General features: G+C 45.0%; 1 protein-coding gene across 5 annotated transcripts in view; it reads right to left on the bottom strand.

The window, feature by feature from the left end:
• The window catches only part of LOC126191836 (G-protein coupled receptor Mth2-like), a 652141-nt gene that overhangs the window by 97773 nt on the left and 526793 nt on the right, over nucleotides 1–27575 (bottom strand). The gene's annotated exons all lie outside the window — the stretch shown is intronic.

Here is a 27575-nt window from a genome sequence, read left to right as displayed (position 1 = left end):
GAGCACTATTGGACTTAACATCTACGGTCATCAGTCCCCTAGAACTTAGAACTACTTAAACCTAACTAACCTAAGGACAGCACACAACACCCAGCCATCACGAGGCAGAGAAAATCCCTGACCCCGCCGGGAATCGAACCCGGGAACCCGGGCGTGGGAAGCGAGAACGCTACCGCACGACCACGAGATGCGGGCGTGTGACGACAAATGCAAGTTTCTTCCTGCGGAAGGTGACCTACTACAGGCATGTAGTTACACAGCGCCGACGGCCTCGAGACGGTTTGCAGAGAGAAACGGCCAGAACAGAAAGGGAAAAGCCCATGCAGAGTGGACCGTCCACTTTCTACACTGAAGGCCCTGTTCACAAACTACCGCCAGTGACGAGCGGGATAGATATTGCGAAAAATATGAATCTGCTTGTACGCATGCGAGTAGTGTCCTCGCTCCATGTTGTGCCTGGGATTTCTAACAGATCTTTCGCAATTCTGAAATGAGCTCGGCTTTCCTCTCTGAAGACGATATAAAGCTTATACAAACTTTTCAGAGGAAGTATTTAGCATATTGCGCAATGTGAATGCGCAATCCCAAGTGGGACAGCGGAGAAACTTTCGAAGCGTACTTGTGAGAAGCAGTCTGCTAGCTCCAGAGAGTGCTGATCGCTGTCCTTTTAAGTACACTTATATTTGTGAAAAATGCAACTACCAGAAACAAAAACCCGACTAAATACAAATATGGAGATGAGTATAAGTGCGTATCAGCAATCAGTGATTAATATTGCAGAGAGGGAGCTTAAGCATGTGCCTAGCAGGGTCTCTCTTGTGTGGCTGGACAGGTTAGTCTTACACCGACCTCAATCTATGAAAATCATCAAAGGAATTTGCAATGTAAAAGCAAGTATCATCATCAAGGGTTCACTCGGTGAGGGACAGGGGAGGGAATCTGCATCTGAAAGCTGTACTCCCCCACCTCCCCCCCCCCTTTTTTTTTTTTACAGAAACCGATCTCCCATGCTATTCCGCCACGCAGGCAGCTCTATTAGCGCAGCATCAGTTTCAAGAAAGCCAGAACATTTAATGCATGCTGACTAGTAATAATTGATGCCATTTTCCATGACTTCCGGAAGGCGTTCGATACAGTTCCGCCGGCCGCGGTGGTCTAGCGGTTCTAGGCGCTCAGTCAGGAACCGCGCGACTGCTACGGTCGCAGGTTCGAATCCTGCCTCGGGCATGAATGTGTGTGATGTCCTTAGGTTAGTTAGGTTTAAGTAGTTCTAAGTTCTAGGGGACTTATGACCACAGATGTTGAGTCCCATAGTGCTCAGAGCCATTTTTTGATACAGTTCCGCACTGTCGCCTTATAAACAAAGTAAGAGCCTACGGAATATCAGACCAGCTGCGTGGCTGGATTGAAGAGTTTTTAGCAGACAGAACACAGCATGTTGCTCTCAATGGAGAGACGTCTACAGACGTTAAAGTAACCTCTGGCGTACCACGGGGGAGTGTAATGGAACCATTGCTTTTCACAACATATATAAATGATCTAGTAGATAGTGTCGGAAGTTCCATGCAGCTTTTCGCGGATGATGCTGTAGTATAAAGAGAAGTTGCAGCATTAGAAAATTGTAGCGAAATGCAGGAAGATCTGCAGCGGATAGGCACTTGGTGCAGGGAGTGGCAACTGACCCTTAACATAGACAAATGTAATGTATTGCGAATACATAGAAAGAAGGATCCTTTATTGTATGATTATATGATAGCAGACAAACACTGGTAGCAATTACTTCTGTAAAATATCTGGGAGTAAGCGTACGAAACGATTTGAAGTGGAATGATCATACAAAATTAATTGTTGGTAAGGCGGGTGCCCGGTTGAGATTCATTGGGAGAGTCCTTAGAAAATGTAGTCCATCAACATAGGAGGTGGCTTACAAAACACTCGTTCGACCTATACTTGAGTATTGCCCATCAGTGTGGAATCCGTACCAGGTCGGGTTGACGGAGGAGATAGAGAAGATCCAAAGAAGAGCGGCGCGTTTCGTCACAGGGTTATTTGGTAAGCGTGAGAGCGTTACGGAGATGTTTAGCAAACTCAAGTGGCAGACTCTGCAAGAGAGGCGCTCTGCATCGCGGATTAGCTTGCTTGTTGTTGGGTTGTTTTTGGGGAAGGAGACCAGACAGCGAGGTCATCGGTCTCATCGGATTAGGGAAGGAAGTCGGCCGTGCCCTTTCAGAGGAAACATCCCGGCATTTGCCTGGAATGATTTAGGGAAATCACGGAAAACCTAAATCAGGATGGCCGGACGTGGGATTGAACCGTCGTCCTCCCGAATGCGAGTCCAGTGTCTAACCACGGTGTGGCTTGCTGTCCAGGTTTCGATAGGGTGTGTTTCTGGATGAGGTATCGAATATATTGCTTCCTCCTACTTATACCTCCCGAAGAGATCACGAATGTAAAATTGGAGAGATTCGAGCGCGTACGGAGGCTTTCCGGCAGTCGTTCTTCCCGCGAACCATACGCGACTGGAACAGGAAAGGGAGGTAATGAATGTGGCAAGTAAGGTGCCCTCCGCCACACACCGTTGGGTTGCTTGCGGAGTATAAATGTAGATGTAGATGTAGATGTAACTATAGCCATTTGCCGTTTAATCTCAAAACCATTTCGGCTTTCACCGCTATTTTACTTGCAATTCCATATGCCCGATGGTTGTGGGTTCTAAAAGCTTTCAGTGTCATTATACCTTCATTACGTGTTTATTTTTCTCATGTTACCAGTCAAAGACAAAAACTAGTAAAAATGTGAATATGGAATTTATTCGCATGCTTCTATATGTTACCTGCCTGACAGCGAAGTAATATATATAAATCTCTCACAAAATTCGTGGTATGCCTTCCAATATCGCGTCGGACCTCCTTTTGCTCGGCGTAGTTCAACATCTCAACGTGGCATGGGCTGAACAAGTCGTTGGAAGTCCCCTGTTGGAATATTAAGCCAAGTTACCGTATTTGCGAAAGTGTTGCCATTGCAGGATTTTGTGCGCGAACTGACCTCTCGATTATGTCCCACAAATGTTCGAAAGAATCCGTGTCGGGCGACGTTCGCTCGAATTGTCCAGAATGTTCTTCGAACCAATCGCGAATAATTGTTGGCCGATCACTTGATATCGTTATTTGGGAACACGAAGTCCATGAATGGCTGCAACAAGTCTCCAACTAGCCTATACTAGCCGTCGCCTTTGAGAAGTGATGTAATGTACGACTAATGACGTAATGTTCGACTAGTGACGTAATGTTTGACTAGTGCCGTAATTTTTGACTCATGATGTAATGATAATGGCTGCAGCGAAGTCAATTCTTGGTGCGTATTTTGAATTGCTTTTCCTTATAGAGGTATTTGTGGTCACATTTCCATTGAATTCGATAGAAATTATTTTTTAATCGGTGTTGCACATGAGAAACAAAATACTGTTTCTTTCGACAGGAATTTTATTAGTTCACTATTTTATAATTGCAGTAAATAGTTTTATTTTTTTAAATTCGTATCGTACGTCATGGCGTCCATTACACCTGTATATCTTGTTACGACATTCGATTCTTTTGGTTTTAAATAAATCGTTAAAGTTTTTGGTAAAGCGCACGGTTCAGGCCACTAGTTGGCTTTGACCAGTGGCGTTCTGTATGACGTTATTAGTTTACGACACGAAGGAAGAAAGAAGCCTTTCATTACATGTTATGTGTGGTTGTCTATCTACTTATCCCAAATATTTCGTGATTTACGAGGGTGTGGTTACGCAGGAACCTAAGAGCACAGCTTAAATTGTTGCTTGAGAAACGAGTAGCGATCGTATTTGGTTCTCACAAATATTTGGCTGTCTGTCTCCGAATGTGGCACTATTTCAGAAGTTAAGTTTATACAGGAACCTAAGAACACAGCATAAATTGTTGCGAATGAAACGATTAGTGATCATATCTACAATCTTGATTGTTACAAATATTTTGCTGTTTTTTCCGAATGTGATGTCGTCGGCGTATTTGAAATTGGTCGTTTTTGTAAGAGACGTGCTGTTAACAGTGACGGACTCTTGTGGTGGTTGTTTGTGTTTGTGATTTGGTTTGTAGCAATAGTTCGGCTGAATGGGATCGAGTCTGTGATTGATAGTTACTGATTATTTATTTGTTTTTGATTTATGAGCCCTTAATTTTTTTGTAGTTTGCTGTTGGTTTTAGATTTAATGTTGCTTGTTTGTCGTTTGTTTGTAAGGAGTTCTGCCTTGAAGTTGTGTTTGAATATTTTGTTTTTTGTAGTACTGTTTTTGTGTGTGTAATTTGTACTATGTGTTTCGGCCAGCCTTGATTAATAAGGAATTATCTGAGTTGTCTGCAGTTTGTAAGTGCGTTTTATGATTTATTTTATTCACTATGAGATTGTAGTTTGTTGTAAAAGCGAAATTCCTTTGAAATTAGGGTTTTTAGAATTTGGGTTTGATTAATTTTACACTCCTGGAAATTGAAATAAGAACACCGTGAATTCATTGTCCCAGGAAGGGGAAACTTTATTGACACATTCCTGGGGTCAGATACATCACATGATCACACTGGCAGAACCACAGGCACATAGACACAGGCAACAGAGCATGCACAATGTCGGCACTAGTACAGTGTATATCCACCTTTCGCAGCAATGCAGGCTGCTATTCTCCCATGGAGACGATCGTAGAGATGCTGGATGTAGTCCTGTGGAACGGCTTGCCATGCCATTTCCACCTGGCGCCTCAGTTGGACCAGCGTTCGTGCTGGACGTGCAGACCGCGTGAGACGATGCTTCATCCAGTCCCAAACATGCTCAATGGGGGACAGATCCGGAGATCTTGCTGGCCAGGGTAGTTGACTTACACCTTCTAGAGCACGTTGGGTGGCACGGGATACATGCGGACGTGCATTGTCCTGTTGGAACAGCAAGTTCCCTTGCCGGTCTAGGAATGGTAGAACGATGGGTTCGATGACGGTTTGGATGTACCGTGCACTATTCAGTGTCCCCTCGACGATCACCAGTGGTGTACGGCCAGTGTAGGAGATCGCTCCCCACACCATGATGCCGGGTGTTGGCCCTGTGTGCCTCGGTCGTATGCAGTCCTGATTGTGGCGCTCACCTGCACGGCGCCAAACACGCGTACGACCATCATTGGCACCAAGGCAGAAGCGACTCTCATCGCTGAAGACGACACGTCTCCATTCGTCCCTCCATTCACGCCTGTCGCGACACCACTGGAGGCGGGCTGCACGATGTTGGGGCGTGAGCGGAAGACGGCCTAACGGTGTGCGGGACCGTAGCCCAGCTTCATGGAGACGGTTGCGAATGGTCCTCGCCGATACCCCAGGAGCAACAGTGTCCCTAATTTGCTGGGAAGTGGCGGTGCGGTCCCCTACGGCACTGCGTAGGATCCTACGGTCTTGGCGTGCATCCGTGCGTCGCTGCGGTCCGGTCCCAGGTCGACGGGCACGTGCACCTTCCGCCGACCACTGGCGACAACATCGATGTACTGTGGAGACCTCACGCCCCACGTGTTGAGCAATTCGGCGGTACGTCCACCCGGCCTCCCGCATGCCCACTATACGCCCTCGCTCAAAGTCCGTCAACTGAACATACGGTTCACGTCCACGCTGTCGCGGCATGCTACCAGTGTTAAAGACTGCGATGGAGCTCCGTATGCCACGGCAAACTGGCTGACACTGACGGCGGCGGTGCACAAATGCTGCGCAGCTAGCGCCATTCGACGGCCAACACCGCGGTTCCTGGTGTGTCCGCTGTGCCGTGCGTGTGATCATTGCTTGTACAGCCCTCTCGCAGTGTCCGGAGCAAGTATGGTGGGTCTGACACACCGGTGTCAATGTGTTCTTTTTTCCATTTCCAGGAGTGTATTTGGGGTGCGCTTTCGTATCGACGTCTGCGTTTGAGCTATATAGGTCTAGTGAAAATTGTGATACTGATAATTATGGTTATGAGTGGAATTTTTAGTATCGCTGTCTTCTTTGAGGTCAAGTGAATTATTCGAGTCCAGTTCCGTGTTTTTTTATTTTTTGTTCGCTTTATTCCGCAGGAATATGTGTGTCTTATTTTTCGATTATGTGGTTGTCTTGGAATGATGTTAGCCTGTTTTAGTATTTATAGTTTGTCCCGGCCCAAAAACCCCTAATTCCCTAGATTGTCCCGTCAGTTTCATTTCATTAGGTGACTGAATTACACTCCTGGAAATTGAAATAAGAACACCGTGAATTCATTGTCCCAGGAAGGGGAAACTTTATTGACACATTCCTGGGGTCAGATACATCACATGATCACACTGACACAACCACAGGCACATAGACACAGGCAACAGAGCATGCACAATGTCGGCACTAGTACAGTGTATATCCACCTTTCGCAGCAATGCAGGCTGCTATTCTCCCACGGAGACGATCGTAGAGATGATGGATGTAGTCCTGTGGAACGGCTTGCCATGCCATTTCCACCTGGCGCCTCAGTTGGACCAGCGTTCGTGCTGGACGTGCAGACCGCGTGAGACGACGCTTCATCCAGTCCCAAACATGCTCAATGGGGGACAGATCCGGAGATCTTGCTGGCCAGGGTAGTTGACTTACACCTTCTAGAGCACGTTGGGTGGCACGGGATACATGCGGACGTGCATTGTCCTGTTGGAACAGCAAGTTCCCTTGCCGGTCTAGGAATGGTAGAACGATGGGTTCGATGACGGTTTGGATGTACCGTGCACTATTCAGTGTCCCCTCGACGATCACCAGTGGTGTACGGCCAGTGTAGGAGATCGCTCCCCACACCATGATGCCGGGTGTTGGCCCTGTGTGCCTCGGTCGTATGCAGTCCTGATTGTGGCGCTCACCTGCACGGCGCCAAACACGCATACGACCATCATTGGCACCAAGGCAGAAGCGACTCTCATCGCTGAAGACGACACGTCTCCATTCGTCCCTCCATTCACGCCTGTCGCGACACCACTGGAGGCGGGCTGCACGATGTTGGGGCGTGAGCGGAAGACGGCCTAACGGTGTGCGGGACCGTAGCCCAGCTTCATGGAGACGGTTGCGAATGGTCCTCGCCGATACCCCAGGAGCAACAGTGTCCCTAATTTGCTGGGAAGTGGCGGTGCGGTCCCCTACGGCACTGCGTAGGATCCTACGGTCTTGGCGTGCATCCGTGCGTCGCTGCGGTCCGGTCCCAGGTCGACGGGCACGTGCACCTTCCGCCGACCACTGGCGACAACATCGATGTACTGTGGAGACCTCACGCCCCACGTGTTGAGCAATTCGGCGGTACGTCCACCCGGCCTCCCGCATGCCCACTATACGCCCTCGCTCCAAGTCCGTCAACTGCACATACGGTTCACGTCCACGCTGTCGCGGCATGCTACCAGTGTTAAAGACTGCGATGGAGCTCCGTATGCCACGGCAAACTGGCTGACACTGACGGCGGCGGTGCACAAATGCTGCGCAGCTAGCGCCATTCGACGGCCAACACCGCGGTTCCTGGTGTGTGCGCTGTGCCGTGCGTGTGATCATTGCTTGTACAGCCCTCTCGCAGTGTCCGGAGCAAGTATGGTGGGTCTGACACACCGGTGTCAATGTGTTCTTTTTTCCATTTCCAGGAGTGTATTTCGCATGTTTCTTATGCTCGTTTGCGATCGTAATGGTGGTCGCTATGTAAGTAGGCTGTTTGTTTTCTTATTGGCAACGTTACGTAGCGCTCTGTATGAAAATCACTGGCTGTGCTGTGTGCAGTCTGTGGCTAGTTTGCATTGTTGTCTGCCATTGTAGTGTTGGGCAGCGGCAGCTGGATGTTAACAGCGCGTAGCGTTGCGCAGTTGGAGGTGAGCCGCCAGCAGTGGTGGATGTGGGGAGAGAAATGGCAGAGTTTTGAAATTTGTAAGACTGGATGTCATTAACTGCTATGTATATTATGAGTTTTCAACACTATTAAGGTAAATACATTGTTTGTTCTCTATTAAAATCTTTCATATGCTAACTATCCCTATCAGTAGTTAGTGCCTTCCGTAGTTAGAATCTTTTATTTAGTTGGCAGTAGTGGCGCTCGCTGTGTTGCAGTAGTTCGAGTAACCAAGATTTTTGTGAGATAAGCGATTTGTGAAACGTATAGGTTAATGTTAGTCAGGGCCATTCTTTTGTAGGGATTTCTGAAAGTCAGATTGCGTTGCGCTAAAAATATTGTGTGTCAGTTTAAGCACAGTCCTGTATAATTGTTTAAAGGGGACGTGCAGCTATTTTGAAACATGTAATCGGACTGTTATTAAATGTTATCTGTAGTTGTCTTAGTAACTGGTGTAAACTATGCTCTTTATTCAAAATATGTCATGAGTAACAGTGTAGTGGTAGAATCGGCCCGTACGCTAATCACAACGTCTTTCTTAGTCAACAGTTTCAATGTACTACTGATAGCCCCACATATTAGTAAATGCATACCGCAGTCTTCACTTTTGCTATACAGCTAAAGTATACTTTGCTATACCAGCCTCGTTTGATTTACGATAAATTGTTTTTTTAAAATTCGTGATGAGTTTTGTGGTACCCATTATCTCTCTTTTACTCTGTTTTTATTTAATTTTAGATGCGGTAAGCCTTTTTTTTTCTGTGGCGCCGATTTTACTTTTTTTCGGAACGCTTCTACTGACAGCAGTCCGATGAAGGTAAGGCCTTAAGGATTCCCTATGCTAGATATTAGCTGTTGACGAAAGAACCCATTGAACAAGTCTGTATGTTTTCTCCCAGAGAGTGAGTTCTATTCATATCTTTAACACTTTGAGTATAACGGATCGGGTGTGGGACGGACGCGCATCCTAAATCCCGAGGGATACTTGTCTGCTCCCACGCACCAAATGATCGTATTGTTTCCCCCAACTTACTTTGCTACTGTCAGTCCTACTGCTGCTCATTAGTATTTTCAGTCATTTCTCTATCTCTATTACGCATCTCTCGACTAGAGAGAATTATTTATTCGTTGCTAACTCACCATGCATCGGGTCGGCAAGGAATCAGACGGAGTGATTCCAGCCGCGGATGACCCCTGGGGCAGTTCTCGACTGCTCCCTGCACTGCAGACCGGTTCCATCACTGTACTTGTACCTTTTTTAAAATATTTCTCTTCTCTGGCTTCAATATTGATTTCATTGCGTCGATTTTACCATTCCTACAACGCAGTTCGATCAAATTTCTGGCTGAATCCATTAATTCCAGACGGAATTTGGACGAGGGACTGACCGATGATCTCGCTGTTTAGTCTTTTAACCCCCCTCTCTTTTTTCCAACCAATCGGTAGATCTTGGCTAAATTGTGAACATACTAATGGAAAATAAAAATTCTGAAAAATCTGTAGGAGTTAAGATAGCAATGAACGTAATGCGTATAAACAGCCAGTCAGATGTTTTATCCGTGTACTCCGTCAGTACTCAACTCGCGACGTAGTAGGACATGAAGCATGATCTGTTACCGACACGTCGGGGGCGGTCATACAAATATCACCCGACACTGCAGATGCAAGTTACTCAGGACGGTAGTTCCGTGGGTCAGTGAAGAACCAGGCAGAAATATAGCGATTAACACGGACATCGGTGACGGGAGGTAACGGGGCGCACTTGAGATGAAATACTGCCCGGACGAGAGGTAATCGCAGCAGAGTACAGCGTAGTGCATTTCTCCTTTCGCCCACGGCAGCAAACATGTTGCGGCCGGAAGGCCGCTAGAAGAAAGGTAGGCCGTTTACGGGCTACGCTTGGTGTGTAACACACAACGGAAGCGGACGGCGCCATCTTGTTCCTGCCCTATCAGATGGAGTCAGTTTGTGGTTTCCTCTCCGACACCTTACGACAGATATAATTGAAGGCGCCTGCTCAAAAATATACGTCTCGGGTTAGGCTTAGCTGTATACACACGGCCTAAAGGGAACCAGGGACTATCAGATATACCCGATTTTACAATATTGCGCGTGCCGGAAGATTTAACGGATATTTCGACGAGCTACTGTTACAGAATTGTTGCGCGCTCTTTAAAAAAAACCAGACATATGTAGTTTCTCGGCAACATTCACTTTCTCAGTTTATTATTAAATAATGAGGGCGAGTCTACAGTGCAGTGCATGACATAACTAACTAAATAGCCCGTAAATTGAAAACCTACTGTACAAACCAATTGTATTTCACTTATTAGGAAACAGAGGCTGCTCCTGTACCTGTATAGTGCGTTACTCACGTATCGAAATTTGAGTTGTGCACATTCTAGAATCATATATTAATGTGCATAATCAGAACATTTATCAGACCTGCTAAGACTCAATACGATCACCTAAAAGAATTAAATGTCTAGAACTTAAATTTGCTTTCGTTTTGTTATGTTACTGGCATCGGTTGTGTTAAACCATATTTTCATTGTGCACGAGTAGACTACAGTCTGGCATGGTAGATTAGTTTTAACGATGATTCTGGCTCCACAAGTTCGTAACTGCATGGGATATTCTTAATTCTTCCTCTCTCCCACCTCCAAAATAATAGTGTGTGGGCTGCATTAAGTAAATTCGTTGTCCTTTGCTATCTATAAACCTCCAAAGTAATCCTGTAAAACTTGCGAAGCCTTATTAAGAAATAAGAAATTAGACAAAAAGGTATTCTGAGATTGCAGTCAGTATTCCCTCCTGTAAGAATGCAGTCTCTGGTGACGGTAACGTTGAATAAAATTTTGTCAGGCTGCCAACCGCGTCAAGTGGTTACAACGTCACGAGCTTTCGACCAGGTCTTCCCTGGTTACTGTCAGGCGGAATGACCAGTGACGCGGCTGTAAGCCCCAGAGAATTTAACTACACATTCCCTTTCGTTTCTTGTGCACTAAGCCTCGCACCGGTCTTCTTTTTTGTCTGAGTCAGTCGTCATGGACACAAAAGTGCTTAGAATGGAGCACTATCTATTGTTTTTAATAATGCGAGGACAGCTGATATGGAAACTATCGGCGAGAAAAGATTGTAGACATTAGTGCGCTTTTGCTAGAAAAAGTAGACGTTCAGCGGGCTTGTGATGTCAAGGTCAATAGAAATGGAGTGCTAAATACAGGGTTATTACAAATGATTGAAGCGATTTCATAAATTCACTGCAGCTTCATTCATTGACATATGGTCACGACACACTATAGATACGTAGAAAAACTCATAAAGTTTTGTTCGGCTGAAGCCGCACTTCAGGTTTCTGCCGCCAGAGCGCTCGAGAGCGCAGTGAGACAAAATGGCGACAGGAGCCGAGAAAGCGTATGTCGTGCTTGAAATGCACTCACATCAGTCAGTCATAACAGTGCAACGACACTTCAGGACGAAGTTCAACAAAGATCCACCAACTGCTAACTCCATTCGGCGATGGTATGCGCAGTTTAAAGCTTCTGGATGCCTCTCTAAGGGGAAATCAACGGGTCGGCCTGCAGTGAGCGAAGAAACGGTTGAACGCGTGCGGGCAAGTTTCACGCGTAGCCCGCGGAAATCGACGAACAAAGCAAGCAGGGAGCTAAACGTACCACAGCCGACGGTTTGGAAAATCTTACGGAAAAGGCTAAAGCAGAAGCCTTGCCGTTTACAATTGCTACAAGCCCTGACATCCGATGACAAAGTCAAACGCTTTGAATTTTCGGCGCGGTTGCAACAGCTCATGGAAGAGGATGCGTTCAGTGCGAAACTTGTTTTCAGTGATGAAGCAATATTTTTTCTTAATGGTGAAGTGAACAGACACAATGTGCGAATCTGGGCGGTAGAGACTCCTCACGCATTCGTGCAGCAAATTCGCAGTTCACCAAAAGTTAACATGTTTTGTGCAATCTCACGGTTTAAAGTTTACAGCCCCTTTTTCTTCTGCGAAAAAAACGTTACAGGACACGTGTATCTGGACATGCTGGAAAATTGGCTTCTGCCACAACTGGAGACCGACAGCGCCGACTTCATCTTTCAACAGGATGATGCTCCACCGCACTTCCATCATGATGTTCGGCATTTCTTAAACAGGAGATTGGAAAACCGATGGATGGGTCGTGGTGGAGATCATGATCAGCAATTCATGTCATGGCCTCCACGCTCTCCCTACTTAACCCCATGCGATTTCTTTCTGTGGGGTTATGTGAAAGATTCAGTGTTTAAACCTCCTCTACCAAGAAACGTGCCAAAACTGCGAGCTCGCATCAACGATGCTTTCAAACTCATTGATGGGGACATTCTGCGCCGAGTGTGGGAGGAACTTGATTATCGGCTTGATGTCTGACGAATCACTAAAGGGGCATATATAGAACATTTGTGAATGCCTAAAAAAACTTTTTGAGTTTTTGTATGTGTGTGCAAAGCAATGTGAAAATAACTCAAATAATAAAGTTGTTGTAGAGCTGTGAAATCGCTTCAATCATTTGTAATAACCCTGCATATTATACTGCTATACTGAAAGGATTCTAAGATGCCTTCAGAGAGCACCACCCCAGCATTCGTGATAGGAAGTTGCAGTATCTTTAAACCGCGTGATCGGACGAGGATTTCAACCTAGCTTATTACTAACGCAAATCGAAAGTCTTCTACATATACATCATTAGTCTGAAAATCAGAACAAAGTTCATGGTAGAGCGCACTCTTCATTGCACCATACACTAAGGTTTCTTGCTGTTACGCTCACGGATGTCCGCCCCCAGTAGCTGAGTGGTGCCGGCACGGTAGCTCAGCGTGTTCGGTGAGAGGGTTAGCTGCCCTCCGTAATAAATAAAGTGAGTGAATGGATCAATAACGAACTTCAATGGGCGTCAGGTGACGTCCGCCACGAACAATTGAAACGAATAAAATAAGATATAAAAAAAAAGTGCGACAGAATGTCAATCCTAAGGGCCCGGGTTCGATTCCCGGCTGGGTCGGGGATTTTCTCCGCTGAGGGACTGGGTGTTGCGTTGTCCTAATCATCATCATTTCATCCTCAATGACGCGCAAGTCGCCGAAGTGGCGTCAAATTGCAAGACTTGCACCAGGCGAACGGTCTACCCGACGGGAGGCCCTAGTCACACGACATTATTTTATTACGCTCACGGATGAAGTGTGACCCTCGCGATTCTTAACTTAGTGATACCTCACCCGGATGTACGGCTAAGTCTACCCATTAAATTTCGTATATTTGTTGAAGGCCGCCACGTCTGTGTTCACTGTATGCAAATAAACATCTGAGACAGCTGTATATCGGGCAACGCCCCTTCAACATGACGTTTGTCCTTTCAGAATATTTATCGCTGCGGCGCTATCAACAGCAGGCGAGTGAGAGTGAAGCACTTAGCTGAAAAGCAGTCGGAGTAGTGGTTCGGAGAAGCGGCTTGTGCAGCAGCGGTACTGCGCACACCATATGGTGCTTTACGTGCTGCGATTCCGCTGTTTCCGCTGGAAATTTCGAGATCCAGTGTTCGTCACTCGCGCTGTTGAAATTCTGTGCCACATTTGTTGCACGTGATACCGGCACAGTAAGGATTGGAGCAATGTTCGATCGTGGTTTGTCAGCACTGTACAAAGAAGTATACCCTGAGACCCTGCAATTGCGATGTAGTATTCTTTTTCTACTTCTAATGTGCGACGTGGTTTTAGCGACACAGAGCAACTGATTCGGGAGAACTGGAGTTCAAATCCTTCTCCAGCTGTCTGTGGTTTCCCTGGATAGTTTGGACCTACCGTACTGGGCGCTGGCTTCGACCAGTGACGTAATACGTGCGCAAACTGAGATACGACAGAACACTAATAATACTTATTTTGCTTCTCTATTAGTTTTTGGTGACAGACTGATCTGTAGAGTGGCCAGAGGCCAACGTTAGATTGAGTAGTTAGCTTGTGAGTAGTTGACATATGAATTTGATATCATGAAAATAACTATAATTATTATTATGACACGTATTTTAAACATATTGGATTGGTATGATTGTTTAATGTTCGCGAGTCATACGGGTGATATTGATAGATTCAATATTTCCGTTTCTCTAAATCGCCGCAGATTTATTTGGGGCTCATTGTCTCTAATAACGTTGACGCCAACAAGATTTAAACTCCAGCTGTTCACCTTCCCCTGCTTCTATTTTTCCTAGAAGAGTTAATGGAACGATATGTAGCTCTTTAAATTTCTCCCCTCGAGTCTAGTAAATTCATGCACCGGTTAACTGATATGCCCAAATGAGATACACCAGAGTACATGCACAGAAAGATACTGAAGATAGCAGTTTTGAGATATACTGAAAAAACTGTATAATCTTGAACGGTATCATTGCCTAGCGTTATAGTTACTCCCACATGCTCCTCTGGAAGCATGCAGTTGCCGGCCGAAGTGGCCGAGCGGTTCTAGGCGCTACAGTCTGGAACCGCGCGACCGCTACGGTTGCAGGTTCGAATCCTGCCTGGGGCATGGATGTGTGTGATGTCCTTAGGTTAGTTAGGTTTAAGTAGTTCTAAGTTCTAGGGGACTGATGACCTCCGAAGTTAAGTCCCATAGTGCTCAGAGCCATTTGAACCATTTTTGAAGCATGCAGTCTTATAACAAAATCTGTAATCATAGAATACAGCAAATAATAGAAAACGGTAATAGAAAGTGACTGACATATCCCCTTTTTGATTTAAACAACATTCATTCTATCATAAGTATCGTTTAACTTAAAAAATAGCATTTTTCGAAGCAGAATATTCTTTTTAATAATTTGAAAATGATCATATACAATCTTATTACTTGCATAAACATTCATAATTGAACAATAAGTATCAAAATAGACAAAATAATGGAAATCTGTATTTTTTTTAGCGTCTTGGCTTCTAACATGGGAATGTTAATTCCAAATTCTTCAATTAATAAACAAACCTGTTTATTTTGACGAACACATATGTTCATAAGCTTATTACTCTTTGCCATTGACCCTAATTCTACTTCCAGATTAATTGTCTTCCTCTACATCTACATATCTATATCTACATATATACTCCGCTAGCCACCGAGCGGTGTGTGGCGGAGGGCACTATTCGATCCAAGGTCATATTCGCGGATCGCGAGAGGGAAAAACGACTGTCTGAACGCCTCAGTACGGGCTCTAATCTCCATTACCTTTGAATGGTGATCATTGCGTGATTTGAAAGTTTGAGATAATAACATATGCTCTACATCCACGGCGAATATCGGATTTTGGAATTTAGTGAACAGCCCATTCCGTTTATCGCGTCGTCTATCTGCAAGTGTGTCCCACTTCAAACTTTCTATGAGATTTGTAACGCTCTCGCGATGGATAAATATACCAGCCACGAATCTTGCCGCTCTTCTTTGGGCCTTCTTAATCTCTTGAATCAGACCCAACTGGTAAGGGTCCCATACAGATGAGCAATACTCCAAGACTGAACGATTTAAGTATTGTAAGCAATTTCCTTTCTTGAAGGACTGCACGCTTCAGGATTCTACCAATAAACCGCAATCTAGAGTTCGCCTTACCCGTTACTTGTGTAATCTGATGGTTCCATTTGAGATCATTTCGTATAGTCACACCCAGATACTTGAAGGATGTTACCGCTTCCAAAACTGGGCATTTATCTTGTACTTGTACATTAATGGGAATTTTCGCTTTGTTATACGCAGTAGGTTACACTTACTAATACCGAAAGATAACTGCCAGTCATTACACCACTCATTTATTTTCTGCAAATCCTCATTGGTTTGTTCACAACTTTCGTTTGATACTACTTTCCTGTAGATTACAGCATCATTGGCAAACAGTCTAATGCCGCTGTCAATATCATGAACCAGATCAGTTATGTAAATCGTAAAAAGCAGTCACCTTATTAACAACACATTTCTTTAGAATGTTATCAAAATACTCAAGAAATTGCAAAGGAATAACGTCAGTCATGCGTGAAACATCTTGTAGTTTCATAGGTTTCAGAGGAATGACGCCCATATATGCTCTCAGCACATTGTGAAAATGTGGCTCCAAATGGTTCAAATGGCTCTGAGCACTATGGGACTTAACATCTGAGATCATCAGTCCCCTATAACTTAGAACTACTTAAACCTAACTAACCTAAGGACATCACACACATCCATGCCCGAGGCAGGATTCGAACCTGCGACCGTAGCGGTCGCGCGGTCCCAGACTGAAGCGCCGAGAACCGCTCGGCCATTTCGGCCGGCGAAAATGTGGGACTATTCCAGTCTCAACCAGAGGAAATTGATACTTCACCATTCCACTGCTACTGACCGAAACAGAGCGCATGTTGACTGAATAGTGTACACACATATTTTTTATTGTGTAACAGTCTATTTTTGTCCTTTCACAGTTATAGACGTTTTAAAAATGAATCTAGATGTTTAAGAAATGCGTCTTGTGTGCACAGTGCAACATGCGTGTATTTCCTTGCTTTCTGTAGTACTGTGAATCATTGGTGGGGAGTATACTCTGTGTTCTGTTTCCTTTTTCGTAATCCCAGACTTGCACAGTGCAACATGCGTGTATTTCCTTGCTTTCTGTAGTACTGTGAATCATTGGTGGGGAGTATACTCTGTGTTCTGTTTCCTTTTTCGTAATCCCAGACTTGCAAAATCCCTTCACAGCATGAATATCCACAGGCTTGAGAACGTGTGAAAAACGTTTGATAATCTACCACTATGAACTTAAGTGTACCAAAACTGAACGATTGTGCGATTCCTCTTCTTTCCTGTACAGGTATCTGAAGATTCAAAGTTTTCCCACTAGGTGTCTCATCTGTCCTTATGAAATCCATAAGGAGAGAAAGAACTGCGTTAGGACCCTTCCTTGCGGTTACCGTTCATCGCACATATAGAAGAAAGCTTTATTATTATAAACTCTATGAATACCAATATAAATAAGCATGGCTGCCGCAAATAGAACATTTGAGTTACCGATTTGTTTCTTCCTTCTAAATTCATGTAAATAGTCTTCGGACTGATCTGACGGTTTACTGGATCCCGCTACAGTGCTGCCATCACGCCTCAAGTGCTTTCGTGCAATACAGGGACTAATCTCCGTGACAAGTCCTCTTTCTGCACGAAACGAAATTTCAACGCTAATTTAAACAGGGAAAAAAATCGCTGAACAAGTCCCATTTTAGAACCAACAGATGCAGAACCGTGTCAAAATAACAACTACAATAATAACTCATTTACCCCAAAAATGATGACCCGTTTTTTATCTCAACGCCTCAACTGATGCCTGAATTATTATTGCATGTGCACCACGAGTTTCGTTGCAAATCTTACAAGTAGCTGTTTAAAGTTCCAGTCAAAGATTTTCGGGACGATTTGTACAGGGTTAGGGATCTGTATGGGACTGGGAGACATATTTTATACTTTTTAGTCCGACGTAAAAACGTGGGATATTAATTTTATTTAAACAATTATTCTTCTGTGTAACATTTCCTTTGTTACAGATGAGTACTAAATGACATAACGGAGAAGATGAAAGAGCCCTGTCTTCTAAGGGGGAAAACCAAGATTAACATCACCATTCCACTGACCGATAATTCCCAATATTGTGACAATCCTAGTCCACAGGGAACTAAGCAGATGTTTTTAATTTAATGCAGTATTTTCCCACATAGTCTGGTGGTCAGAAGGTGACTTTTCTTCTACCAAGTTATTTCTTCTACTACAAGGATCCGAAACGCCAACCTCCGGATAAGTTCCATAACTCTAACGCGATGCAGTGACATCGGCTACAATGGCAGGTTATAAATCTCTGTTGTTTTTCTAAAAATGAACGTCCGTGTTCGCTAAGTGTTCACAATTGAAAAGCCTGACTAATAAAAAGCAGGATGCAACAAAGTACTTGCTATAAAAATACTTACAAAATTTTCTGACTTTTATTGTGATTTAATGTTGCGGAAGTACGGGTATAAAAATTTGCTGGCCATGCCTTTTCACGGTCCCAGTATTACTGAAAATAAAACAACAATATTGCTGTTACATTAATTTTCAGTCCGCCTACACAATCAGTTGTCTGGAAATATCTTCCACTCCTCCTTAACATTTGATTGGTTGTAGTGGATCGTTTGTCGATAGAAGATCGAAGGAGTACTGCAGTAATTTGCCTAGCATATATTATATTTTCAAAAACCGAGTTGATATTCGTGCGACGCTGGCGAATAAAATCGATAATGCATATTCTTATGTATGGCTGAGGTCGTATATTACTACAGTCTCTGACAGATATTCTGAAATTTTCCCCAGAATAGTTGAAGCATTTTTCTGGGTATGCCGTCACGTAAAAGTTCCTTCTCATACGCCACACTAATAATAGGACACAGTAAGTAGGTCACTGTGTTGATGACATGTATACCTTTGGTAAGAAATCATCATACTGACCTGTAAACAATACAAAATTGTTAAGGCTTTCGTGGCCACTTGTTGACAAACTGTCTTTTGGCTTCTGTCTCGGGTTCTTCGGCCGACGTTCGTCTGATGAGAGGCAGAAGCCAATAGGCAGTTTGTCAACAAGTGGCCACGAAAGCCTTAACAATTTTGTATTTAAACAATACTCTTTATGCGCCAAAGATATTGAATGATTTCTCGGTTTACCTATTGATTGCAAATGGGTTAGATATACTTCTTATTTCATGGATCCATAGTGAGGAAACACTCAAGGATGTAGTACATGTCAAAAATACTGCATACAGAAGTTAGTTGGAGCAGTCTTTTAATTTGAGCGAGCTACGAATTCTTGAATTTGTTTCATTTTAGGCTCAATTAACATCCACAAACTGTTCAGAAAAAAAGGCATGGGTAATAGCTAAGTCTAGACGTACGAAAAGGTAAGCAGAAAAAAGCCACTGCACAGTTCCACGTACCAATGTGAATTAGAGAAAAAAATTGGCTTCTACACTCCTGGAAATTGAAATAAGAACACCGTGAATTCATTGTCCCAGGAAGGGGAAACTTTATTGACACATTCCTGGGGTCAGATACATCACATGATCACACTGACAGAACCACAGGCACATAGACACAGGCAACAGAGCATGCACAATGTCGGCACTAGTACAGTGTATATCCACCTTTCGCAGCAATGCAGGCAGCTATTCTCCCATGGAGACGATCGTAGAGATGCTGGATGTAGTCCTGTGGAACGGCTTGCCATGCCATTTCCACCTGGCGCCTCAGTTGGACCAGTGTTCGTGCTGGACGTGCAGACCGCGTGAGACGACGCTTCATCCAGTCCCAAACATGCTCAATGGGGGACAGATCCGGAGATCTTGCTGGCCAGGGTAGTTGACTTACACCTTCTAGAGCACGTTGGGTGGCACGGGATACATGCGGACGTGCATTGTCCTGTTGGAACAGCAAGTTCCCTTGCCGGTCTAGGAATGGTAGAACGATGGGTTCGATGACGGTTTGGATGTACCGTGCACTATTCAGTGTCCCCTCGACGATCACCAGTGGTGTACGGCCAGTGTAGGAGATCGCTCCCCACACCATGATGCCGGGTGTTGGCCCTGTGTGCCTCGGTCGTATGCAGTCCTGATTGTGGCGCTCACCTGCACGGCGCCAAACACGCATACGACCATCATTGGCACCAAGGCAGAAGCGACTCTCATCGCTGAAGACGACACGTCTCCATTCGTCCCTCCATTCACGCCTGTCGCGACACCACTGGAGGCGGGCTGCACGATGTTGGGGCGTGAGCGGAAGACGGCCTAACGGTGTGCGGGACCGTAGCCCAGCTTCATGGAGACGGTTGCGAATGGTCCTCGCCGATACCCCAGGAGCAACAGTGTCCCTAATTTGCTGGGAAGTGGCGGTGCGGTCCCCTACAGCCGGCCGAAGTGGCCGTGCGGTTAAAGGCGCTGCAGTCTGGAACCGCAGGACCGCTACGGTCGCAGGTTCGAATCCTGCCTCGGGCATGGATGTTTGTGATGTCCTTAGGTTAGTTAGGTTTAACTAGTTCTAAGTTCTAGGGGACTAATGACCTCAGCAGTTGAGTCCCATAGTGCTCAGAGCCATTTGAACCATTTTTTGGTCCCCTACAGCACTGTGTAGGATCCTACGGTCTTGGCGTGCATCCGTGCGTCGCTGCGGTCCGGTCCCAGGTCGACGGGCACGTGCACCTTCCGCCGACCACTGGCGACAACATCGATGTACTGTGGAGACCTCACGCCCCACGTGTTGAGCAATTCGGCGGTACGTCCACCCGGCCTCCCGCATGCCCACTATACGCCCTCGCTCAAAGTCCGTCAACTGCACATACGGTTCACGTCCACGCTGTCGCGGCATGCTACCAGTGTTAAAGACTGCTTTGGAGCTCCGTATGCCACGGCAAACTGGCTGACACTGACGGCGGCGGTGCACAAATGCTGCGCAGCTAGCGCCATTCGACGGCCAACACCGCGGTTCCTGGTGTGTCCGCTGTGCCGTGCGTGTGATCATTGCTTGTACAGCCCTCTCGCAGTGTCCGGAGCAAGTATGGTGGGTCTGACACACCGGTGTCAATGTGTTCTTTTTTCCATTTCCAGGAGTGTAAAAACGCTGCTAATGCAAATGTCAAGACGCACACTTCACACCGATGTCGTGAAGACCGTTGTTCAATGTAAGTAACGTGATTTGTCATTTCCTTGATTTTCTATTAAGCGCGTAACGTACGCCTACTGCAAAAATATGTTTGTCTGCTATGTCTTGCTGGATATGCCAGTGGACTGACATTTTCTTGACACGTAATTTAGCACGCTATTTTGGATTAAGTCTTCAGTCAACATAAAGAACTTAGGCAAACGTGATACTGTCGCTTCATGTTACGTAATAATGACTTGGAATGTAATACTAATTACTACCTAATACTTTTCCAGATTAGGGATTAATCAATCTTTCTCAGAGGCGGCACAAATGTCCTGTCAGATCATAAGCAAAATTTCACTCTGATGTACAGTCTGATGTAAGATTGGTAACTATCTGTTAGTATAAAAAAATAATGTGCAGTCCACTAAATTTAAATTTCAGTTGCTCTGAATGACAGTTGAGGATAGTGAGGAGCTTGTCTTCAACTAAAGAAGATAGTTTATAAATTTCTTTCTTGTAATACACAAGGAGTTTAAAAATATAATGTTGCTCAAAACTATAAGAAAAGGTCCGGTAATTATATGTCCGGAACCAAATGCCTGTTGAGAATGGGCTATTTAACTTGTGAGAAGTAATGTATAGTATAGCCCTTCCGGCTAGCCGTGCGGTCTAACACGCTGCTTCCCGAGCGGGAAGGCGAGCCGGTCCCTGGCACGAATCCGCCTGGCGGATTAGTGTCGAGGTCCGGTGTGCCGGCCAGCCTGTGGATGGTTTTTAAGGCGGTTTTCCATCTGCCTCGGCGAATACGGGCTGGATTCCCTTGTCCAGCCCCAGTTACACTATGTCGCCGATTGCTGCGCAAACACCGTCCCACGTACGTGTATACCGTAATTATTATACCACACAAACATTTGGGGCCTTAAGTTTTCTAAAGGGATGTTTAACAATAAACTGGTAGCCAAGATCGCAAGAATTCTTTTTATTCCATGATTACCGGTTTCGGCGAAACTAAAGCCGCCATCATCGGATCTTAGGACACACACAGGTTACAACATCAAGGCAGGCAATGGTGATATTAATAGTTGCTTACAATACGCATGCTTTACAAAATTGTCATACGTAGCACATAGGCGTCCAAGAGAGATGACATTCTAAATGTTAAGTGTCCCCATCACACACAAGCGCAAGCTAGGTACCTACAAAAATGTAACGTGATAAAAAGGGGTAATAATCACACGAATTGCAAAACTAAATGGAAAGAATTCTGTCTCTTCGGGTGATAATATTACAGACTCCTTCTGTTAAGAGTCTGCATCTTTTGAGTAAACTGATTTTCCGAAAACGGATAGTCTCTCTAAATATCTTAAGAGCAAGAATATACGTAATGTTTTGCTAACAAGGTTTATCTCGCGTTGCACTCCATTAGGCTCTAGTGCTGCCTTATCTGCTACGTGCTTTACCGCTAGTCAAGTGGATAATTCGCGATTCCAGTTTCCGCCCAGTTTATCCAATTACGCTCTATTTTTGTGTAGTGTGTGACATAACTACCGTTATCTTTTGATTTTAATGCGCAAAAGAGCGATTGCACTACGCGGTCTGCTACTGACCCGTCCCTGAAGACTTGCTACCAGGCAATATGGGATCCGAGGAAATAAGCAAGCTGACATGATAGTAAAGGACGCATGCAAAGACTGTAAAGCACTACACCTTACTGTCCCCTTAAGTTCTGTTACTTTGGTGTTGAGGAGGAAGGTTATGTGTCAATAGGAAAATGTGTTATTTAAAAAACAACTTAAGGCTTGTGCAGACTGCAGTTTTACAGCGTTCCAGACGCACAGGTGGAAATAAGCAGGTTTAACACGACTGAGAATAAGGCGCTGTCTGATAGGACCCACCAGTGAGCACTGCTCGTGGCTTACCAGTTTCGATGTTTCACATCTTAGTTCACTGGAGTTTATATTGGTTTGTCCACTGTTTTGAATAACAATGAGAAGAGTGTGGAACGGGTTTTAAGAATCTGTGTGTTGTGCAGACTCCTGCCCAATAACTGGGTAGAGCGAGCGAGGTGGCGCAGTGGTTAGCAGACTGGACTCGCATTCGGGAGGACGACGGTTCAATCCCGCGTCCGGCCATCCTGATTTAGGTTTTCCGTGATTTCCCTAAATCACTCCAGGCAAATGCCGGGATGGTTCCTCTGAAAGGGTACGGCCGACTTCCTTCCCCATCCTTCCCTAATCCGATGAGACCGATGACCTCGCTGTCTGGTCTCCTTCCCCAAAAACAACAACAATTACTGGGTAGGTTATTTTAATATGTTTCACAGTGGCAGGTTCATCCTTTTTTTTATCGTCGATCAAGGCAACCGAGATTGTCTGATTCAGTTTTACAACTTTAACTGCGATCAATTTCTCTTTTATTACACACTTTGACACTGCGCCTCTGGTTTTTATTTAAGGACTTAACATCCATGTGTTGAACTGTTAACCAACATTGACGTGTTGAACCGTTGTGGCCGTTTCCTAGTTTTATTGCGGTCGGGCAGCCAGCCACGTGTCATAGGAAATAACTTTTAGCACTTCTTTCAGCTTGTTCTCGCTTTATTTAGTATTTTAGGTCATTAATACATCATACTTTTATTTAAGCATAGTGAAAGTGCATGAACGGGTACAAGGGCATTCGCCACTGACTATGGTGCATTTTCGTAGCGTTTTTCAAGTTTCTAATGTGTGTCCATGAAACATTGTCCCAAGAAGATAGCTTGATTTGATTTGATCTGACGTTATCAGGGAAGCAAGAAAAAAAAACATTTGTCAAGCCAGCTGTTGCCCGCACCGAAACAGAGATTATTGTGTGTCCCTAGTAAAGCCAACCAATTCCCTTGGACAGTGCAAGGAGATCCCTTAAGAGTGTTCTGCTAGACACAGTTTCTTCAGGCATGGTTGATCCTAATATTCTGTGTCTTTTAATCTCCAGTGCCTCGCATACGAAGATCAAATGTGATGCAGTTTCCTCGCCCACACCGCAGGTCCTACATTTGGCGTCTTCTTCTATTATCCCCGTTGTATGTAGGTGTTTTTTTGACATTCCCATGGCCTGTAAATAGTCCAACCATGAGTTTCATTTCTCCCCTCTTCAAGCCCAGGATTGAAAGACTTCTCTTAGAAAATAGCTTACAACGAAAGACTTTATTCTCACTACGCATTTAGTTCATATTCTACAAAGCTGCTGTCAACCAAGCCGTCGGAAACTTCGAAACCAATATGATCATCATCTGAAATGTCTTTGGCTGTTTAATACACAGGCTGTAACAAGTACATCAGGTCGTAAAGTTCGTGTAGTGTTTGTGGGAAGACAGTTCGACGCCGAGAAGAAACAACCAGTATACTGATGTGTGTACATATTAAGGTATCACATATAAACATACTGCATTTATACCAGTTACACCCTGTATATATTAAAGTGTGTGATAGTGAAGTTGACGATAGACCGTCAATATCCAGTTTAGGGTCCGCCTCTGTAGCTGTACAGTCAGCGCAGCGGACGGGTAAGCGGCGTGGCCCGGGTTCGATTACCGACCTGGTCTGAGGTATTCTCCGGTAGGAGATTGGGTGTTATGTTGTCCTTACATACATGTCACCATAACTGACAATTTCTGTTGAGATAGCTGTACGGGAGTTAAAAAAAATTGTGTAGGTGTCTGGTGCTATCTTTGGTTCGCTAGTTGCGCGCTTCAGTGGTTGTGCGGTGGTAGCTATTGTGGATGTGGAGATATGAGTGAGTGAAGTGGATGCCAACATATCGTGCTGGTCACCAGGACACCTTCTCTCTCTCTTTCAAATGTGTGTATTTTTAAGGGAACCATTCAAGACCGTTCTATATGTTCTCGACGTTGTATGAATATTCTCGAATGTTTTCGAACAGTCTAGAATTTTCTCGAATCTTCTAGACTACCACTGTCAAACGGAACAAATGACACTGATCTACGTTCCTGAAAAATCGTCTTAGCCTATGAGTTGTGGGACGTAATAAACAAAGGGGAACAACTTATCGAAAAATTATATCCGCTTACGGATAGCAACAACGTAAACAAAGAATGGTTGTGTGAACGAAAAAACTTTAAAAGGTCCCAGTTTCCGTTAAGATTAGTGTACACTATGACTGGCAATAAACATAATGACAGACATTCCAGTTTCAGAAAACATATTAGTAGGATAGCAGTACAGTCGGTGAAGCATCACATCCAGAAGTATTTCAGGGATTGTAAAAAGAGCAGGCGTAACTAGCTGTATAATATCTGTTGGGGACTATAGCGAAGGGTATAACACCGAATGGATAAAATTCTCTCCAAAAATGAAAGTGCCGTTACTTTTTGAAAAGGTTAGGCAGCCATTCTGAAACGCTACAGCCTAACTGTCGCCCACAATTCCCAGAGATCAGAGGTACGCACATATTTTTGTGTGGGATCCAATGTACTTAACATGATCGATCTCACGTGTCCTTTGTCTGAGGGGAAGGGGGGGGGCGGCAGAGGGAGAAGAGGAGGGGGGCGGTGGGAGCATAGGCACCCATTCTGACAATTCGGAAACGATGCTGTAGTGCATTGTGTTTATATCGGTGCAGATCGCCAGCGGAGAACAAAGGTATCCAAATAGTCCAATTGTAGCTTTCTGTTTCGCTCGCTGGTGAGACGTGGGAGACAGACCAGGGGCACAGTTTCATTCCTTACATACAGGACGATTCTTATTAACGTTTAAAAATCTCCGAAGCGGTGTTGATGATGCTGAGACAAGTAATTTAATATAAGACACATGGGGCTGCAAATGTCGGGAAATACTCCAAAAGTGGATGACAAATGAACATGTGACGTCACCCGATGACATACCTCGCCGAAGGTACAGCGGTTGGGCGTATCTGCCTGTCGCAGTAGATCATCCCAACCCAAGTCAAATATACACGTCAGTGTGTTCTGGGCCTATGTGCGCAACTTTCGCACGTGAGGCTCACGATTCGAATCTTGCTTCTGGCAGGTAGTATTTTTGTCATTGCATTAGGCAGTTACGTATTTACATTGAGGTAAGATTCATTATTTTATATGTCAGTCTTGCGGTCTCCACTGGTTTACTGCAAAGCACAGTACAGCAGAAACGTACTGTATTGCGTCACAAGTAAAAATGAGTATAAGCTTCCAAATTTCGTAGTTACCAGTACACGACCTGCGTTTTCGTTACTAAATCATCATCATTTTCGTGGGCCTTTGTCCCACTTCAACGTGGGGTTGGCCTTGTTACTATGGATTTACCGATGTTAATGTCGGAGGGTGGCCAGATGCCCTTCCTGTCGCCCCCCTTACCCTCTGGGATGGAATGAGTGTACTCCAGCTGTCTAGTGTAAGCCATGAAATAGTGCGAACGTTTTCAGATGTCTGCGAGTCGTTTTACTGAGGCGGGACATAGGGACCAGCCCGGTATTCACCTAGTGGGATGTGGGAAACCGCCTAAAAATCGCATTCAGGCTGGCCGGCACACCGGCTCTCGACCTTAATCTGCCGGGGCCGGCACGTCTATTGGAATACAGGAAGCAGCGCATTAGCGACCGCGGCTAACCTGGCGGGTCGTTTCCGTTAAAAAAAAGAAAAGAAAAGAAAGGACAAAAGAAAAGAAATATAAAATAAAAACATCTTTGCTTGGTTACAGTGGGGACAGTAATTTTATTACTTCTACGTTTACAATAGACCACATTTACTAAAGCGTTCATAATTTGCAGCGACGTACTGCTCCCTGCCGGAGAGTGCAGGATCGATAGGCCCAAGTACGTCATCTGCTGATGTCACTTGTTCAACATTCGTCATCCGCTTTTGGGGTAATTCCCGACATTTTCGGCCCAATGTGTCTTAAATTAATTGTCATAGCGATGTCTAAGCGACTTCGAGTGTTTTTAAACGTTAATAAGAATCGCCCTGCACATACCCACACGGGAATAAAAAAATGGTTCAAATGGCTCTGAGCACTATGGGACTTAACATCTATGGTCATCAGTCCCCTAGAACTTAGAACTACTTAAACCTAACTAACCTAAGGACATCACACACAACACCCAGCCATTACGAGGCAGAGAAAATCTCTGACCCCGCCGGGAATCCAACCCGGGAACCCGGGCGTGGGAAGCGAGAACGCTACCGCACGACCACGAGATGCGGGCACACGCGGGAATACCATTCGACAATTCGAGCACCATTGGTGATGTACTTGGCAGTCAGACTCAAAACCGCCCGTGTACAGACGCTCAGAACTATTGGAAGGTACAAATTATTTGCTGTGAGCGAGTATTACTCCTACAGAGGCAAGACAAATTCCTTCCAAACTAGGTATGACAAACAAATAAGAAGCGAACAGCAAATATGTGGAACACACACTGGTCACGCAACCTAATTCTAAAAGCACTTCATCAGAAATATTGGTCGAAACTCGAGCCATCCTACACAGCAGGGTGTTACAATAAATGTGCATCAAGAGTCTGCAACGAGAGCATTGTATTCCTAAGCACACGTGTAGCAGATGAACACCCATCTAAAGGACTACGAACCTTTTGCTAAACGTACCCAGTTGCTGCAACGGTGTGTGCTGATACTTAGCTGCAAGACACAGTTGGTTTTCGCAGCTGACGTCAGAAACGCAGGCCTGGAGCACAACGTGTAAACAAGTATAAAGTTAAGCGGCTTTGACAGAAGTTTTGGGGCACCGCTGTAAAATATATCCGTGTGTTGCTCCAGACCAAACATTTACCCCTTCTGGCTATTTATGAAGTTTTGACCGCTCGACAAACCGCAGAAATGCCAATTGGCTAATATCAGCTGGGAGTCGTTGACGTGCTCGCCTCTGAATTGCCTTGCGTAGCCCTCACCGTAGCGCAGATACTGAATGTCTGCGTCACATGAGCCACTGCCGCCTAGGGTCACGCTTCAGATTAGTTCGTGCTCTTCACTTCCGCT

Source organism: Schistocerca nitens, chromosome 1 (genome assembly GCF_023898315.1).
Source record: "Schistocerca nitens isolate TAMUIC-IGC-003100 chromosome 1, iqSchNite1.1, whole genome shotgun sequence".
NCBI lineage: Eukaryota > Metazoa > Arthropoda > Insecta > Orthoptera > Acrididae > Schistocerca > Schistocerca nitens.
This window is presented reverse-complemented; position numbering and strand designations above follow the sequence as displayed.